We start from the raw sequence: 14,291 nt of genomic DNA on the forward strand, positions 1-14,291 counted from the left end.
AGTAGCCTAACAGACAGTAGCCTAACAGACAGTAGCCTAACAGACAGTAGCCTAACAGACAGTAGCCTAACAGAAAGTAGCCTGACAGACAGTAGCCTAACAGACAGTAGCCTAACAGACAGTAGCCTAACAGACAGTAGCCTAACAGAAAGTAGCCTGACAGACAGTAGCCTAACAGACAGTAGCCTAACAGACAGTAGCCTAACAGGGGAATACCATATGCCATATGGTGTGGGTGTCATGAGGTAGGCAAAGCTCCAGTTACCCCACCAGCCTCAGTCAGCAGCACCACACACTCACACACACTCACACACACACACACACACACACACACACACACACACACACACACACACACACACACACACACACACACACACACACACACACACACATACAAACCACCCCAGCAGCCTGACAGTATATTCAGCATTGATGACATGATGACAACCACATGTGACCAGAAATGACCCGTCATCCCAACTCCCTCTGGTGGTGTAGATAATCCCTCTCCACTGCTGGTATGGACAGGTCTAATGCTGTTGCTATGGACAGGTCTAATGATGTTGCTATGGACAGGTCTAATGATGTTGCTATGGACAGGTCTACGGATGTTGTTATGGACAGGTCTAATGATGTTGCTATGGACAGGTCTAATGATGTTGCTATAGACAGGTCTAATGATGTTGCTAAGGACAGGTCTATTGCTGTTGCCATGGACAGGTCTAATGCTGTTGCCATGGACAGGTCTAATGATGTTGCCATGGACAGGTCTAATGATGTTGCTATGGACAGGTCTAATGCTGTTGCTATGGACAGGTCTAATGCTGTTGCCATGGACAGGTCTAATGCTGCTGCCATGGACAGGTCTAATGCTGTTGCTATGGACAGGTCTAATGTTGTTATGGACAGGTCTAATGATGTTGTTATGGACAGGTCTAATGCTGTTGCTATGGACAGGTCTCATTCTGTTGCTATGGACAGGTCTAATGATGTTGTTATGGACAGATCTAATGCTGTTGCTATGGACAGGTCTAATGCTGTTGCTATGGACCGGTATACTGATGCTGCTATGGACAGGTCTAATGCTGTTGCTATGGACAGGTCTAATGATGTTGTTATGGACAGGTCTAATGCTGTTGCTATGGACAGGTCTCATTCTGTTGTTATGGACTTGTCTAATGCTGTTGCTATGGACAGGTCTAATGCTGTTGCTATGGACAGGTCTAATGCTGTTGTTATGGACAGGTCTAATGCTGTTGCTATGGACAGGTCTAATGATGTTGTTATGGACAGGTCTAATGCTGTTGCTATGGACAGGTCTAATGCTGTTGCTATGGACAGGTCTCATTCTGTTGCTATGGACAGGTCTAATGATGTTGTTATGGACAGGTCTAATGCTGTTGCTATGGACAGGTCTAATGCTGTTGCTATGGACCGGTATACTGATGCTGCTATGGACAGGTCTAATGCTGTTGCTATGGACAGGTCTAATGCTGTTGCTATGGACAGGTCTAATGCTGTTGCTATGGACAGATCTAATGATGTTGCTATGGACAGGTCTAATGCTGTTGCTATGGACAGATCTAATGATGTTGCTATGGACAGGTCTAATGCTGTTGCTATGGACAGGTCTAATGCTGTTGCTATGGACAGATCTAATGATGTTGCTATGGACAGGTCTAATGATGTTGCTATGGACAGGTCTAATGCTGTTGCTATGGACAGGTCTAATGCTGTTGCTATGGACAGGTCTAATGATGTTGTTATGGACAGGTCTAATGCTGTTGCTATGGACAGGTCTAATGCTGTTGCTATGGACAGGTCTCATTCTGTTGCTATGGACAGGTCTAATGATGTTGTTATGGACAGGTCTAATGCTGTTGCTATGGACAGGTCTAATGCTGTTGCTATGGACCGGTATACTGATGCTGCTATGGACAGGTCTAATGCTGTTGCTATGGACAGGTCTAATGCTGTTGCTATGGACAGGTCTAATGCTGTTGCTATGGACAGGTCTAATGCTGTTGCTATGGACAGGTCTCATTCTGTTGCTATGGACAGATCTAATGATGTTGCTATGGACAGGTCTAATGCTGTTGCTATGGACAGGTCTACTGTACCAACATGAGGTGGTTGGATCCAATCTCAACTTATTCTCAGTTATTTGTATTTTACAAATTAAATGTTATGCCCTAGTCAACTACATTTTGTCTCCACACACACACCTAAAGATTTAAGTAATGGGACACCAGAGAGATGTGATTTTCAAAGTTTATGTTCACTGAATATGTTTCCTTTTGTGGGGAGGAGGTGAAGGGAGACTGAGACTCGAGCTGAGACTGACAGTGCTGAGTCAGCGTTCTGTAGCCTTTCAACTGTTGGATCAACACCACCACCTGTTGGCAGAGAGGCAGCTGCGCTGTTGACTGTTCTTCACCTCCAAACCAATAACATTTTAGTCATTTAGCAGACGCTCTTATCCAGAGCAACTTACAGTAGTGAATGCATACATTTCAATTCATTTCATTATTTTTTTAATTTTTTTTTGGTACTGGCCCCCCGTGGGAATCGAACCCACAACCCTGGCGTTGCAAACACCATGCTCTACCAACTGAGCCACAGGGAGGCCGTGTTTGAAACGGGCCAGCTACATGCCAGTGCTGCCATCTTGTGGTAATCTTTTTTTATATAGACTACGGGAACAAACAGAGAAAAACTAACAGACCATTACAAATGATTAAAGCTACAGTCTTGGGACTTGGGAATCTGTTCAATTGTTATTTAATTTTTTTACAGTCTTGTATCTGGAGAGCTGTCCATGAATTTGAGAGGAGTTCCATTTCCCTCGCAACCCTCATCCCTCAAATGTATTAGTTTATGTTGAAGTGGTATGCAATGGTTCTTTGTATACCAATTACATACTGTTGTAGTCATGTGATACACTATATACAGCAGTATGTGGACACCCCTTCAAATGAGTGGATTCAGCTATTTCAGCCACACCTGTTACTGACAGGTGTGTAAAATCGAGCACACAGCCATGCAATCTCCATAGACAACCATTGGCAGTAGAATGGTCTTACTGAAGAGCCCAGTGACTTTCAACGTGGCACCGTCATAGGATGCCATCTTTCCAACAAGTGAGTACATCCAATTTCTGGCCTGCAAGAGCTGCCCCCGGTGAACTGTAAGTGCTGTTCTTGTGAAGTGGAAACGTCTAGGAGCAACAACGGCTCAGCCTCGAAATGGTAGGCCACACAAGCTCAGAGAACGGGACCGCCGAGTGCTGAAGCGCATAGCACGATAAAAATCGTCTGTCCTCGGTTGCAACACTCACTAACAAGTTCCAAACGGCCTCTGGGAGCAACGTCAGCACAAGAACTGTTTGTCGAGAGCTTCCTGAAATCTCTGGAGTGATGACTCACGTTTCACCATCTGGCAGTCTGAAGGACAAATATGGTTTTGGTGGATACCAGGAGAACGCTACCTGCCCCAATGCATAGTGCCAACTGTAAAGTTTGGTGATGGAGGAATAATGACATTGAAAATATTCTCAAACAGAGAATGAGAAGTTCGTGTGATTGATCGTTGATGAATTCCATTTAAATATAATAAATGTGTGTTGAGAGGAAGTTATAGTTGCATTCATGAACATTTTAGTAATTTAGCAGACGCTCTAATCCAGAGGCGATTACAAGAGCTTCAAACCAGCGACGTTTCGCGTTACTGGCCTGCCGTCCTTAACCACTAGCTACCTGCCGCCCTACACTGTTTAACTGGTTTAGAGAAACTCCACCAATAACATCTGTCATGGAAACATGTGTTGATCAATTCTTCCTGCCATTTCTTTTTTACCCCTTTTTCGCTGTTGTTTTGTCTTTCCTGTTTCTCATTTCAGAAAACTTCAGACTCAGGTCACTCAAATGTCTTGCTATGTACACTTTTATTTGATTATTTTCTCAGCTCTTAGCCTTTTTTAAAATACCTTCATAGAAGAGATGACTGAATTCATTCACATTTTAATTACATTGTAATGACAATCAGAAATCATTATTTTGACACATCAGACATTATCCCCACCAAAGAGGCAGGCTATCGCCCAGTAATAGGCGATGCTGATTGGCTAGAGAGGTTTAACGATGTATCAATTTACAAAATATTTCGCGGAATAGTTTATATGTTGTGTCATTATCAGCCTATATAAATATTTTTATTTCAATATTTTCTAATTCAATAGGCTATTAGTCTGATAATTCATCAAACAGAAGATACACAGTCTTGTCTTTTAGGGTCATTTAAATGTTTTCAAATTTATTTTGACTGCAGGCAAAGTCGATTATGTAACGAGATTGTGCGTGCGCACTCATCTCCAGTTGGCCGCTTGGGCACGCAATTATGGGTAACTGCACCGGGCAATGTGAGGCGAGCATGCGCTAAAGCATGTACAGACTTACGTAGGCCCAACACATAATAATACCATCACTGATGTTTACGTACGGAATTTAAATAAATAAAATACTTATTCGCGGAGAAAACATTCTTCAACAGAACGAACGTGAGTTATATTGTTATTTTACGGCTCTTTTACGCGCCGCACTCGTTTTGTATGGGTGAATAATTCGGTATTTTTATTGTGCGTGTATTGAGCAAGTTTGATCAGCATCTCAGACGCACTGGTTGGATTAGGGATTGTTTGAACCCAGTCACTCCAGAAAGCTTTTTCAAAACAAACGGAGCCCCCACTACGTTGTATAAACAGCTGAATTTATCTTACATCAAAGCTTTTTACTCAACTTGCAGAGAGAATATATGACCTCAATAGGTCGAGAACAAAATGTTCCAATCTCAGGACGTAGACTTTGTTAAATGTCCATCAGACCGTGATTTCGTCCCGAATCCATGGGAAGTATGTTGCAGAATGCGTTATGTAATGGGTGCGGAACGGAGAGTATTTAGGTAATAGAGTTCAGTTGTTAATGCTATAGAAAACGACGGTCATTTCGCAACCCAGGTCTAGCAAAGGTAAAATGCATGTCGCTCTCCCGCCAAGTCGGTTCCATAGGCTAAATGCGAATTCGTAGATTGTTATGTTTAGATGAAGCCTATATTCTGCCAATGTATTGGTTTATTAATGGGGCAGTAGACCTATGTTTTCCATGTGAATTAGTTTAAAGATCGAATGTATTGTCTTGCGAAATACAGTAAATACAACAAGCCTTTCAACTTGCCCTACTTGATTTCTGTGTGATCAGCTGGTTGACAGGTTCGAACGAAGTAGACCGACCACTTGCTTCACAATGGTCTTTGCTTGGCTTTATTTTGATAATTATTTCATAACTTATTTTTCGAGTAGTATGCATATATGTGTGTGTGTGTGTTTTGGTGGCTCGTGGTTGCAATCCTTGGATTCTAGTCTTGCAGCATGGCTACAAGGCAGAGTAGAGTACACACCCACTCTTTGTGTTCGCAAAAAATTCCCCCCCCCTCTTTCTTTCTTATTTCTCTCTTTCTTGGTTTCCCCATTTTGTGTTGTTGAACTCTTTGTTCCAAACGTATATAGCCTAGTAATGCTGGTATATTGAGAAAGTTGTGAATAATCACTGCAAATGTTATGCCTTCATATCGTGAAAGAACAGGATTGAAATATTTCTGCGCGCCACCTATGCAAACGTGTGCGTGATAACTGCGCAGTCAGCATTTTATGCAGTTCTGTTTTTGTTGCGTTGGATACATTTTGTAACATTCTAGGCATACTCTTCGGTTTGATTTTCATGTTGACTTGGCTACTTTTGGATTTAGCTCGACGGCAGTTCAAATGTGTAGCCTATTTTGAGGAAGCATTTCATTTTTTATTGTGATTAAAACGGGTTATGTCCCAAAATGCACAATAAATGTGAAATGTTATGTGAAGCAATGGACAAAATAGGGACAAAGAGGGTATTTCAAATGTTATCTGCATTTCACTGTACTTGTTACATTGAACTTGCATGTGCAATGCCCCCCTCCACCCTGTTTGTACCCTATGCAATGGCTAAAGGGGTAGTTCACTATTTTACAACATGATGTTAGATGTTTCCTCACTACAAATTTAGCTGATTTTAGCCACCGCTAGCTAAAAATCTATGGATGTGAAGGGGGGAAAAATCACTTGACAACAACTGCATATTTGGTTTGATGTTACTTTAAAAGTGATTTGATCATTTAAAAAAAAACAACATGTTCACATGCCCCTATCACTATCATTGATTTTTAGCTAGCGGTGGTTATAATTAGCAGAAGTTTGTAGTGGCTGTTTAAAGATAACTGAACCATGGATTACAATTTCTCCTAGCCCATTGACTATGTTCAGGGTGAGGAACCATCAACATTATCTTGTAAAATAGTGAACTACTCCTTTATCTACATCCTGCACATAGCTGTCAATTGGTACATGCAAACAGTTGCCAACTTCTACATATAGAGCCCGTTGCCCAACTATTAGGTACTTTAGTTATGTTGTCTTCAAGATATCACTTTCTCTCCTAAATTGACTTAATATTTTATTTAGGTACTAGTGATGGGAAGTTCAGCTCTTATTACTGACTCTGATCTATTCGACTCATTCAGTCAAAAGAGTCAAATCTTTCAACTAATTTCATTCATTTGAGTCAGTAATGCCCAGAGCGTGCAGGACCCCCCAACCGACGTACTGAAAACTCAAAAAAGAGTCATGATTGTACAATACCATTCTATTTATTCCGTTCCAGCCATTATTATGAGCACATCCTCCCCAATTAAGGTGACACCAGCCACCTGTGCTGTAACCTCATAAATGTGACGTATACAGTGGTCCGGGGAAAGACAGATTATGGTCAAACACAATGAATACAAGACAAAAGAGAAAGAATGACTAGACCCAAAATAGATGATCTCTGCATTAAAACACTCTCCACTCCCAATCACAGAGAATCAAAATGATCTTCTCAGCTTGAGGAAATGGTTAATCCTCCTGGTTGTTGTGGGTCATAAGGAGCAGTGTCCTGTGTCCTATCAGGCTCCAGTTGACTTTTATAAAGGAAGGATGATAGATCACTCTAAGTATTCACTAAAAACACCCTGTCCTGGGGTTGTGTAGGGAGAGAGAGAGAGAGAGAGAGGAGTGGAGTATTCACTGCTAACACCCTGTCCTGGGGGTGTGTAGAGAGAGAGAGAGTGGAGTACATCTGGGTTTCAATGGAATTACACACATAGGGCCTGATTCCGACCCGAGTTAAGCTCGCTTAAATGGAACTTAATTCCCTTTTTTATGCTCTTTTCTTTCTATGCATATTCTGACCTTGAGTTTAAGCATGAGCATAGTGTGTCATGTGGTTGTTGCTGAGGATCATTAGTAACAGGTGATAATATAAAAAAGACATGTAGGCTAATTAAATCGTTATGGAGCAGAGCGCAGACCAAACCATAACAGTTTGAACCCAACGCATGGCGCAATAGTTGGCTGTGTTGTCACACAGTTCCATGGTTAGTGCAGGAAATAGATGAGGGTATAGCCTACTATTGTACACTATTCTCCCTATTATAATTCTATGTACACTAATCTTCCAACGTTACCATGGATTAAGGAATGTGGAAATTTTCAGAATTAATCAAACCATCGTTTTTTGTTGATGTTGTTGTTGTTGTGTATAAAGGCTCTCCAAACCAGTTGTTTATGACTCATAAATACTTTCATAACCGTAAATAATCTACAAGATCAGAGTATTTTTTTAAATCTACCAGTTGGTGCTGAAACAGAGACTCATATGCATATATTAAGATGGCTTTCTTTCATTGGTCCCTAATATTCTCAACCTGTTCTCTCCATATATTCTATTGAGTCTGTAGAGAAAATTCTAACTTAAAGTTACACCATATTTAAAGGGATGGCTTAAGATAAATATACTGAAAACCATATTGAATGAAAACTCAACAAGAAAATCTGTTGGCCAGCAAGTGGGAAGTTTTTAAGCAGTTGAATTTATTTGAATTTATTTATTCAGCATGTGCAAGGGAACAACGCCTGCGAAGCCTGTTACACACCTTCATATGGTAAGTCTGAACACCAACTACTGAGAAGTGCGTAAGAAAGGCGTAAAGTCTGAATCGGGCCCACACTTACTTTGGCTTTCTCTCACTGACAGACATGTTGGTCTGCCTCGCTGTCATACTTTCTTTCTCTCTCAAACACACAACAACACACAACACAGACTTTATGCGTGGCTGTTAATGGCCTCTGACATTACAGGGTGTGCCAGCAGAAACAGTGATGGCGGTGGATGAGACAGACTGACAGACAGAAATAAGGGACTTGAGCCTGTCACCATTCAGTTCAAATGAAAACACACACACAGCTGGAGCTCTATACACTCGACTATATAATGACCTGTTACAGCCCTGTTTTCTCCGTTCATATGTGATGTTACACAGATGTTTGTGGGGCAGTGACACAAAGCATAGAAACCTACACACTGCATTCTGAGTCTGTTCTCATGGTTGTGGAGGAAGTAGCACAAACATATAGCTTCAACTTGTTCTTGATAACCCAGACACAAGTAGCATTGTGATGAGTCAAGTTGTGTATAAGTGGGTGCTGCACATTGGTGGTGGATGAGGTGAGTTTCCTCCTTACTAAAGACCTATAATTATTGAATTATTATTATTATTATAGCCTTCTGATGATATCGGAGGGGTAAACTACAAAGCTAGCTAGATCTACTCAGGGTTTACTAAAGCTAACTAGCGTTAGTTAGATCCACATTCCAGCTCTGATGTCTGGTCAAAAAGAGTATGACATTGTTGCTGCCCGTAGCACTGAATGCAAGGGAAGCCAGCGAGCATTTTTGGACTTGTGGTTATACTTAATTCTCTGTAATGGCCAATAATTATAACGGCGATTCTGATCCAACCATAAATTCATACATTGTACCCTTGGCCTGAGAGAATGGAAGTTCAAATCAAACTTTATTTGTCACATGTGCCGACAGTGCAGTTCAAGAAATATTTACCAAGTAAACTAAAGTAAAAAGTAATACAATAAAATAACAATAACATGGCTATATACAGGGGGTACCAGTACCGAGTCAGTGTGCAGGGATACAGGTTAGTTGAGGTAATTTATAGATGTAGGTAGGGGTGAAGTGACTATGCATAGATAATAAACAGCATAGCAGCAGTGTAAAAAAACAAATGGAGGGAGGGGAGTGTCAATGTAAATAGTCCGGTGGCCATTTGATTAATTGTTCATCAGTCTTATGGCTTGGCAGTAGAAGCTGTTAAGGAGCCTTTTGGTCCTAAACTTGGCGTTACGGTACCGCTTGCCCTTGGGTAGCAGAGAAAACAGTCTATGACTTAGGTGACTGGGATCTTTGACAATGGTTTGGGCTTTCCTCTGATACCGCCTATTCACTAGTATATACAGTTGAAGTCGGAAGTTTACATACACTTAGGTTGGAGTCATTAAAACTCATTTTTCAACCACTCCACAAATGTCTTGTTAACAAACTATAGTTTTGGCAAGTCGGTTAGGACATCTACTTTATGCTTGACACAAGTAATTTTTCCAACAATTGTTTACAGACAGATTATTTCACTTATAATTCACTGTATCACAATTCCAGTGGGTCAGAAGTTTACGTACACTACGTTGACTGTGCCTTTAAACGCTTGGAAAATTCCAGAAAATGATGATAGGCTAATTGATAGGCTAATTGACATCATTTGAGTCAATTGGAGGTGTACCTGTGGATGTACTTCAAGGCCTACCTTCAAACTCAGTGCCTCTTTGCTTGACATCATGGGAAAATCAAAAATCAGTCAAGACCTCAGAAAAAAATTGTAGACCTCCACAAGTCTGGTTTATCCTTGGGAGCAATTTCCAAATGCCTGAAGGTACCACGTTCATCTGTACAAACAATAGTACGCAAGTATGAACACCATGGGACCACGCAGCCGCCATACCACCCAGGAAGGAGACGCGTTCTGTCTCCTAGAGATGAATGTACTTTGGTGCGAAAAGTGTAAATCAATCCCAGAACAACAGCAAAGGACCTTGTGAAGATGCTGGAGGAAACAGGCACAAATTTTTTTATTTTTTTATTTCACCTTTATTTAACCAGGTAGGCTAGTTGAGAACAAGTTCTCATTTACAACTGAGACCTGGCCAAGATAAAGCATAGCAGTTCGACACATACAACAACACAGAGTTACACATGGAATAAACAAAACATACAGTCAATAATACAGTAGAAAAAAAGAAAAAAGTCTATATACAGTGAGTGCAAATGAGGTAAGATAAGGGAGGTAAGGCAATAAATAGGCCATGGTGGCAAAGTAAATTACAATATAGCAATTAAACATTGGAATGGTAGATGTGCAGAAGATGAATGTGCAAGTAGAGATACTGGGGTGCAAAGGAGCAAGATAAATAAATAAATACAGTATGGGGATGAGGTAGTTGGATGGGCTGTTTACAGATGGGCTAGTGATGCAGTGATCTGTGAGCTGCTCTGACAGCTGGTGCTTAAAGCTAGTGAGGGAGATATGAGTCTCCAGCTTCAGTGATTTTTGCAGTTCGTTCCAGTCATTGGCAGCAGAGAACTGGAAGGAAAGGCGGCCAAAGGAGGAATTGGCTTTGGAGGTGACCAGTGAGATATACCTGCTGGAGCGCGTGCTACGAGTGGGTGCTGCTATGGTGACCAGTGAGCTGAGATAAGGTGGGGCTTTACCTAGCAGAGACTTGTAGATGACCTGGAGCCAGTGGGTTTGGCGACGAGTATGAAGCGAGGGCCAGCCAACAAGAGCGTACAGGTCACAGTGGTGGGTAGTATATGGGGCTTTGGTGACAAAACGGATGGCACTGTGATAGACTGCATCCAATTTGTTGTGTAGAGTGTTGGAGGCTATTTTGTAAATGACATCGCTGAAGTCGAGGATCGGTAGGATGGTCAGATTTACGAGGGTATGTTTGGCAGCATGAGTGAAGGATTCTTTGTTGCGAAATAGGAAGCCGATTCTAGATTCAGTTTTGGATTGGAGATGCTTAATGTGAGTCTGGAAGGAGAGTTTACAGTCTAACCAGACACCTAGGTATTTGTCATTGTCCACATATTCTAAGTCAGAACCGTCCAGAGTAGTGATGCTGGACGGGCGGGCAAGTGCAGGCAGTGATCGGTTGAAAAGCATGCATTTAGTTTTACTTGCATTTAAGAGCAGTTGGAGGCCACGGAAGGAGAGTTGTATGGCATTGAAACTCGTCTGGAGGTTAGTTAACACAGTGTCCAAAGAAGGGCCAGAAGTATACAGAATGGTGTCGTCTGCGTAGAGGTGGATCAGAGAATCACCAGCAGCAAGAGCAACATCATTGATGTATACAGAGAAGAGAGTCGGCCTGAGAATTGAACCTTGTGGCACTCCCATAGAGACTGCCAGAGGTACGGACAACAGGCCCTCCGATTTGACACACTGAACTCTATCTGAGAAGTAGTTGGTGAACCAGGTGAGGCAATCATTTGAGAAACCAAGGTTGTTGAGTCTGCCAATAAGAATGTGGTGATTGACAGAGTCGAAAGCCTTGGCCAGGTCGATGAATACGGCTGCATAGTAATGTCTCTTATCGATGGCGGTTATGATATCATTTAGGACCTTGAGCGTGGCTGTGGTGCACCCATGACCAGCTCTGAAACCAGATTGCATAGCGGAGAAGGTACGGTGGGATTCTAAATGGTCGGTAATCTGTTTGTTAACTTGGCTTTCGAAGACCTTAGAAAGGCATTGTAGGATAGATATAGGTCTGTAGCAGGTTGGGTCTAGAGTGTCTCCCCCTTTGAAGAGGGGGATGACTGCAGCAGCTTTCCAATCTTTGGGAATCTCAGACGATACGAAAGAGAGGTTGACCAGGCTAGTGATTGCAACAATTTTGGCAGATAATTTTAGAAAGAGAGTGTCCAGATTGTCTAGCCCGGCTGATTTGTAGGGGTCCAGATTTTGCAGCTCTTTCAGAACATCAGCTATCTGCATTTGTGTGAAGGAGAAATGAGGGAGGCTTGGGCGAGTTGCTGTGGGGGGTGCAGGGCTATTGACCAGGGTAGGGGTAGCCAGGTGGAAAGCATGGCCAGCCGTAGAAAAATGCTTCTTGAAATTCTCAATTATAGTGTATTTATTGGTGGTGACAGTGTTTCCTAGCCTCAGTGCAGTGGGCAGCTGGGAGGAGGTGCTCTTATTCTCCATGGACTTTACGGTGTCCCAAACTTTTTCGAGTTTGTGCTACAGGATGCAAATTTCTGCTTGAAAAAGCTAGCCTTAGATTTCCTAACTGCCTGTGTATATTGGTTCCTAGCTTCCCTGAAAAGTTGCATATCACGGGGGCTATTTGATGCTAATGCAGAACGCCACAGGATGTTTTTGTGCTAGTCAAGGGCAGTCAGGTCTGGAGAGAACCAAGGGCTATATCTGTTCCTGGTTCTACATTTTTTGAAAGGGGCATGCTTATTTTAGATTGTGAGGAAGGCACTTTTAAAGAAAGACCAGGCTTCTTCTGCTGACGGGATGAGGTCAATATCCTTCCAGGTACCCAGTCCAGGTCGATTAGAAAAGCCTGCTCGCTGAAGTGTTTTAGGGAGTGTTTGACAGTGATGAGGGGTGGTTGTTTGACCGCTGACCCATTGCATCCAGTGATCACTGAGATCTTGGCTGAAAACAGCAGAGGTGTATTTGGAGGGCAAGTTGGTTAGGATGATATCTATGAGGGGGCCCGTGTTTACGGATTTGGGGTTGTACCTGATGGTTTCATTGATAATTTGTGTGAGATTCTGGGCATCAAGCTTAGATTGTAGGATGGCCGGGGTGTTAAGCATGTCCCAGTTTAGGTCACCTAGCAGCACGAGCTCTGAAGATAGATGGGGGGGCAATCAGTTCACATATTGTGTCAAGGGCACAGCTGGGGTCAGAGGGTGGTCTATAGCAGGCGGCAACGGTGAGAGACTTGTTTCTGGAAAGGTGGATTTTTAAAAGCAGAAGCTTGAATTGTATGTCTACAGACCTGGATAGTAAGGCAGAACTCTGCAGGCTATCTCTGCAGTAGATTGCAACACCACCCCCTTTGGCAGTTCTATCTTGTCGGAAAATGTTATAGCTAGGGATGGAAATTTCAGGCGTTTTGGTGGTCTTCCTGAGCCAGGATTCAGACACGGCTAGGACATCCGGGTTGGCAGAGTGTGCTAGGGCAGTGAATAAAACAAACCTAGGGAGGATGCTTCTAATGTTAACATGCATGAAACCAGGCTTTTACGGTTACAGAAGTCAACAAATGATAGCGCCTGGGGAATGGGAGTAGAGCTAGGCACTGCAGGGCCTGGTTTAACCTCCACATCACCAGAGGAACAGAGGAGGAGTAGGATAATGGTACGGCTAAAGGCTAAAATAACTGGTCGCCTAGTACATTCAGAACAGAGAGTAAAAGGAGCAGATTTCTTGGCACGGTAGAGTATATTAAAGGCATAATGTACAGACAAAGGTATGGTAGGATGCGAAGTGGGGGTAAACCTGTGCATAGAGCGATGATGAAAGAGATATTGTCTCTAGAAATATCATTTAAACCATGTGATGTCATCGCATGTGTGGTAGGTGGAATCAAAGTGTTAGATAAGGCGTATTGAGCAGGGCTCGAGGCTCTACAGTGAAATAAGTGAAAAGTGAAATAATTACTAACCAAAACAGCAATGGACAAGGCATATTGACGTTAGCGAGAGGCATGTGTAGCCGAGTGAATCATAGGAGTCCAGTGGTGGCTTCAGGCAGTTAGTGGGCCGGGGCTAGCAGAAAGGGCCTTGGAGGGACGTCGCGACGGACGAAAGTCTGTTGTGGCCCCCTCGTGCTATTATGTCGGCAGACGAATCAGCAGGGCTCCGTGTGGTAAACCAGGCCAATTGGCAAAATAGGTATGGGGGCTAAAGAAATTGTCCGATGGGCCTCTTAAGCTAACAGTCCGATGTGCTCTGGACAGCTAGCAGGCCGCGGCTAACAGATGGGGATTCAGGGGGACGACGCAACGGCGGAGCCAGTTGAGAAAACCCCTCAGGCAGATCACGTCGGTGGTCCAGTCGTCATGGGTCAGGGCCGGTTGGCAAAATAGGTATTGTAGCCCAGGAAGTGGCTGATGGACCTCTACTGGCTAGCTGGGAGATAGGCCTAGCAGATGGGCCTGGCATGGCTAGCTCCAGGTTAATTGGTTCTTGCTTCGAGACAGGGACATTAGCCAAGAGTGGCCACTCGGA

General features: G+C 43.0%; 1 protein-coding gene and 1 non-coding gene across 6 annotated transcripts in view; one reads left to right on the plus strand and one right to left on the minus strand.

Moving 5' to 3' along the window:
- Window positions 1–2,556: 2,556 nt before the first annotated feature.
- On the minus strand, window positions 2,557–2,631 carry trnaa-ugc (transfer RNA alanine (anticodon UGC)). Its single transcript has one exon. It is a non-coding gene; the product is annotated as a tRNA-Ala (tRNA).
- Window positions 2,632–4,408: 1,777 nt separating this feature from the next.
- LOC115200552 (titin) overlaps window positions 4,409–14,291 on the plus strand; it is a 56,053-nt gene continuing 46,170 nt past the window's right edge. For all 5 annotated transcript variants that reach the window (XM_029763706.1, XM_029763708.1, XM_029763709.1 and 2 more), the window contains exon 1: window positions 4,409–4,558. The gene's annotated coding sequence lies outside the window, so the exon portion shown is untranslated. The remainder of the gene's footprint in view (window positions 4,559–14,291) is intronic.

This window comes from Salmo trutta, chromosome 9 (assembly GCF_901001165.1).
Source record: "Salmo trutta chromosome 9, fSalTru1.1, whole genome shotgun sequence".
NCBI lineage: Eukaryota > Metazoa > Chordata > Actinopteri > Salmoniformes > Salmonidae > Salmo > Salmo trutta.